This window comes from Aptenodytes forsteri, unplaced genomic scaffold, assembly GCF_000699145.1.
Source record: "Aptenodytes forsteri isolate BGI_AS27 unplaced genomic scaffold, ASM69914v1 Scaffold113, whole genome shotgun sequence".
Lineage (NCBI taxonomy): Eukaryota > Metazoa > Chordata > Aves > Sphenisciformes > Spheniscidae > Aptenodytes > Aptenodytes forsteri.
The window spans coordinates 34,931-39,946 of NW_008795032.1; the positions used below are offsets into that span (position 1 = coordinate 34,931).

Sequence of the window (5,016 nt, forward strand, 5' to 3'; positions counted from 1 at the left end):
GGGGGAGAGAAAACGACTAGCAGAGGATGGTTTCGATCCATCGACCTCTGGGTTATGGGCCCAGCACGCTTCCGCTGCGCCACTCTGCTCACTGCGGTGTGGTTTCCGCGCTGCCTATTTAGAGGCACTCGTAGGTGCCCTCCCTGCCCGCGCTCGCAGGCGCTGCTGCAGCGGTCCCGCTTGTACCCCTCAGCCCTGGGAGATGGTCCCCTGGGAGAGCTTCGCCCCCTACTCTCCCCCCACGCTTTCCCTACTCCCTCTGTTGCAGGTTTTCGTTCGTATTCGAGGACAAACCTCACTGCATGCTACAGCCAACGGCGCCCATTTAAACAGTGAAGAATTGTCGAAAAACAGCTTTGCACAGAACGTCAGCAACCAGTCAGCATGCAACACAAGCACCCTAATAGCACCACAAATGGGATCAAGCAAAATACACAACATACATCATCACCATCACCACCGTCACAGCTTGCTGCACTGGAGCAGAGACCAAGGTTGCTGCTCATCTGGGAGCTCAGTGCTTCTCACGCCAGCTGGCCTCTGGGGAGAGGTTTCCCTTCCCCCCCTTTTGTCTCTTCCTCTCCCTTTTTTTATTTTTGCCTACAATAAACATTTACCGTCAGAGCCAATGTATGCCACCAGCTGCAGACACTGCTAGTAGTTCTTTGTGCCTGCGAGCCTGTACCAGCGCCCTTTGTGTAACACCTGTGGGATGCTCTGTTAGGTGCTGCCAAAGCCAGCAGCCCAACACAGCCGAGGCTGCCATGGCTCCATGTCCCCAGCTTCAGCCAGCAGCAAGGCTGAGCATGTATCCCCAGGAGGCACATACACATATACACCCCAAACTGGTAGATGGGTAGTTAGATAGATGTTACACAACCCCTTTCATATCCTTATCCCTCTATTTTCGTACATTTGTGGCTCCCCAAATCACCTTGATCCCTCCTTTTCCCCACCTTTGATTCCTCCCCCTGAAAATCCCATAATGATTCTTGTACAATCCCAAAATGCTCTTCCCCTGCATCCCATAATGTGTCCCTCACCCCTAGGCAGTCACCCCCTCCATCCAAAAGGTGATCTGGAGAGCTGCCCCTGTTGACCATCGTGATGGGTGCCACCTCCTGGCCCACGGATGGCCCTGGGAGCAGCCGGGTCAGGGGGTCCCTGGCACTGTGGAGATTCCCAGGGTTCCTCCACCTCTCGTCGTTCCTCTGCTCCTCTTCATTCATGGACGTGAGCCTTTAATCACAACACCTAATGTTGTCTCATGCTGGGGGAGTGGGGGGGCTGCCTGCACCCCAGCCCTGGGGGATGCTCCTGGGGGGAAGCCTGCCTGCATCCACCAGCCCCGAGGGATGCGCCCATGGAGGATGCCCTGCAAGAGCCACCCCACAGAGACCCTTCCGACAGGAAGAGTGTGCCTTCCCCAACACACCACTTCTTTCTGCAACAAAGCCAGGTCTGATCCCTCCCTCTCCCCCCACTGCAGCAGTTTTGGGAGGGAACCAGGCAGGAAAGACCAGCCCCTGCCCCTACCAGCCCTGGCTGACCCTGACACCTCCCGTCCCATCCCACATCCTGTCCTGTCCCTTCCAGAGTGCCCCTTGCACCAGCCTCAGGGGACCCACAGCCCCCAGCACTGCCAGGGCTGGCATCACCTCAGCCCCTGGTACCCCAGGACCCTGAGGCTGAGGTGCTGTGGTGGACTGCCCCTGCCCCAAGGCGCTGCACCCCAGCCGGGCCCCAGCTGCTGCGCCTCGCTGCAATCCCACAGGAGCATCTTCAGCTCTGCAGGGCCTGGAGGAAACGAGGATGAGCTTGTGAGAAGGGTCAGACATGGGCGTGGGGGTCAGACATGGGGTGTGGCACTAAGAGGGGGCGTCAAGGATGCAGTTGGAGCTCAGGCATGGGATGCAGCTCTGGGTTGTCAGGATAGACTGCTCTTGAACGTGGAGGTGATCCTTGAATATCAACCTCCTTTCTTGGGCCCCTCTTCCCTCCAGGGCCTTATCCCATGGGACTGTATCAAGCAGATCCCTAAAGAGGCTAAAGTCTGCTCTCCTGAAATCCAGCGTTGTGATCTTGATTTTTGCCTGGCTACCTCCCCTCAGGACTCTGAACTCCACCATCTCATGGCCACTGCAGACAAGGTTGCATTTGACCTTCACATCCCTAACAAGCCCTTCCTTGGCAGTGAGTACAAGGTCCAGCAAAGCACCTCTCCTCGTTGACTTCCCTATCACTTGGCTCAGGAAGTTGTCATTGATGCTCTCCAGGAACCTCCTGGACTGTTTACATCCTGCTGGGTTATCCCACTAGCACGTATCAGGGTGGTTGAAGTCCCCCATGAGGGCCAGGGTCTGTGAATGTGAGGCCGCCTCCAGCTGTCTGTAGGCAGCCTCATCCACTTGTTCTTCCCGGTCAGGTGGCCTACAGCAGACATCCACTACAATGTCACCCATACTGGTCTGCTCTTTAATCCCGACCCATAAGCTCTCAGCTGGCTGCTCACCCATCCCCAGGCAGAGCTCCAGGCGCCCCAGCTGCTGCCTCACATAAAGGACAACTCCCCCCCCTCATCTTCCCGGCCTGTCCTTCCTAAAGAGCCTGTGTCCCTTCATCACAACACTCCAGTCATGCAAGCTGTCCCACCACAACGCCATGATCCCAACAAGACCACAGTCGTGTGACTGCACACAGATCTCCAGTTCCTCACCTTTATTCCCCATGCTGTGTGCATTAGCATACAGGCACGTCAGAGAGGCAGCCCAGCATGCTGATTGCCCAGAAAGGGTTTGGGGAATTTCTCCATAGTGGTGCCTTGTAGGCACTTTCTTGCTTGCATGAAAGTGCTGAAGGCGACTCCGCTTAAGCCTTGTTTTGCTGATTTTGTGTTCCCTTTCATTCACATCACCCCAGACCCTTTGCTTGTCAGCCGTGCCTACCACTCCCATCCCCCTGACCACGGCCGCCCCGAGCTCTGTAGTCATGTTTGACACTCTCCAGGTTGCCCTTGGGAGTATCACTGGTACCCACATGGAAGAACAGCGGGGGGTGACAGTCAGAGGGTCAGACAAGCTTTGGCAGTCTCTCCACAACACCCCAGATCTGGGCGCACAGCAGGCAGCACACTTCTCTAGACAAGTCAAGTCGTACCCTGCAGCAGGGAGTCACCCACTACTATCACTTGCTGCTTCCTCCTGGTGGTCTTGCGTGGTTTGGGTCAGTTAGCCCAGACGGTTCATCTGAAAACACACCCACCTCCTCCCCAGCTTTGAGGACAGTGAACCTGTTCCATTGTTGCAAGCCTTCAGGTGGAGCAGGAGCCTTTCTCTCGGTGCCAGAAGTCACCAGCTTCCAGCCCTTGCCTTCCTTCTAGTTTCCAGTTATGGTCTGCTACAGACTCTGCCTGTCGCCCCGCTGCAGCTGAGGTCCAGGGATCTTGAAGTGCAGGGTCCGAGAAGATCCTACCTGTTTCTCACGCTCTCTGATGCTGCTTAGCCTGCTGACTTCCTCTTATAATTACTCCACTTAGTAACACAGGTCTTCACCACCACCACACCTCCAGCAGGGAAGACCATCTCTGCCAGCCTCAGGGGGAGGCCCCAGGCGCTCCCTGCAGCCTGGGACTTGCAGGGCTTCATCCACCATCTGAAACCGTCTGGGTTGAAGCCTCTGCCCTGGCAGGCACAGCTGCTCCAACACCTGCTGGAGAATGTGCCCTGTGCTGTGTCACCATCACACCTGAGAAGATTTAGGTTGGTCTGAACCAAGATGAGGTCGCCTTCTTTGCACCCTTCGGCATCGGTTAGCTGTACTCTCAACTTAGCGGCAGCTCAGCCAATTTTCCCTTCATCCTATAGTCCACCCATCCAGGCCTATCTCCTCAGTGAAGCTGCAGGGTCATTCTGGGAGACCACACCGAAAGGCTTCCTGAAGTCAAGGAAAATTACTTCCGCTGTTCTTACATCATCCACCAAGCCAGTTATTGCACCACTGAAAGCGGCCAGGTTGGGCAAAAGAGCACAGCGGAGAACGCCTTAGATCAAGCTGCTCCAAAAGCTCAAAAGCAACACCGGCCCCAGGGGTGCCTCACCTGCTGCCGATGTTTTGAAGGACCAGGATGTAAAAGCATGCACCGAGCACTTTTATTCAGCTAGGTAGTCGGGAAAGGAAACCAGGACAGGCTGCCCAGGAAAAGTGGACATCAGGAAAGAAAGGTTGAGGAGTGTGCAGTAGAGCTCAGGAGGGTGTGGTGGGAGCTTGGAGATGGGTGGGTAGGTACAATATAGGAGGTATCCCAAGCTGCAGAGGGATAAATACAAGAAATGCAGGTATGGAACCGGTTAGAGAGAGGAGGCAGTGAGCATGCAGGCAAAACCCACATTTGTTAGGTACCTTTATTCTCAAGAAAGGTCAATATACTGCACAGAGGAGGTTTCAGTCGCATCTCAAGTCTGCTCACCCCTGTTCTAGGGACAAAAAGCACAAATAATGATTCTTCTAAGAGAAAAAGCAGCCCTTCAGCTGCTCTTTTTCACCAGCAAATTCAACTTACAGCTTCCCCGTTGGTGTGGTACAGTGTGGCTTTGGGGTTTTTCTGGGGGGAGAAGGGGGGAGTAGGTGCACTTTCTTACAAGATCCGAGCAGGAGATACCCAGACCTTGCAAATGCAAAGTGAGGAAAATAAATATGCAAGAAACAATCCCGCTGACACCAAGGGCAGAGCAGAAAGAGCGGCAGGAGGTACTCCCGGCACTGGAGCAGATTCCCCTGCAGCCCGTGGAAGACACCATGACAGAGCAGGTTGATCCCTGCAGCCTGTGGAGAGGACCACACTGTAGCAGATATCCACAGGGACCCCTGCCAGAGCAAGTGGGTATTCCCTGAAGGAACTGCAGTCCATGGAGAACCCACCCTGGAGTAATCTCTCCTGACTGCTGTGTGCTGTGAACACACCATCTTCCTTAAGTAGCAACAGCCTTAGGCCTGTCAGAGGAGGGGGGGGGGAGGAGG

At 55.2% G+C, this 5,016-nt stretch overlaps 1 non-coding gene across 1 annotated transcript; it reads right to left on the bottom strand.

Annotated features, from left to right (window-relative positions):
• Positions 1-17: 17 nt before the first annotated feature.
• Positions 18-89, bottom strand: TRNAM-CAU. The gene has a single exon. It is a non-coding gene; the product is annotated as a tRNA-Met (tRNA).
• Positions 90-5,016: the final 4,927 nt, after the last annotated feature.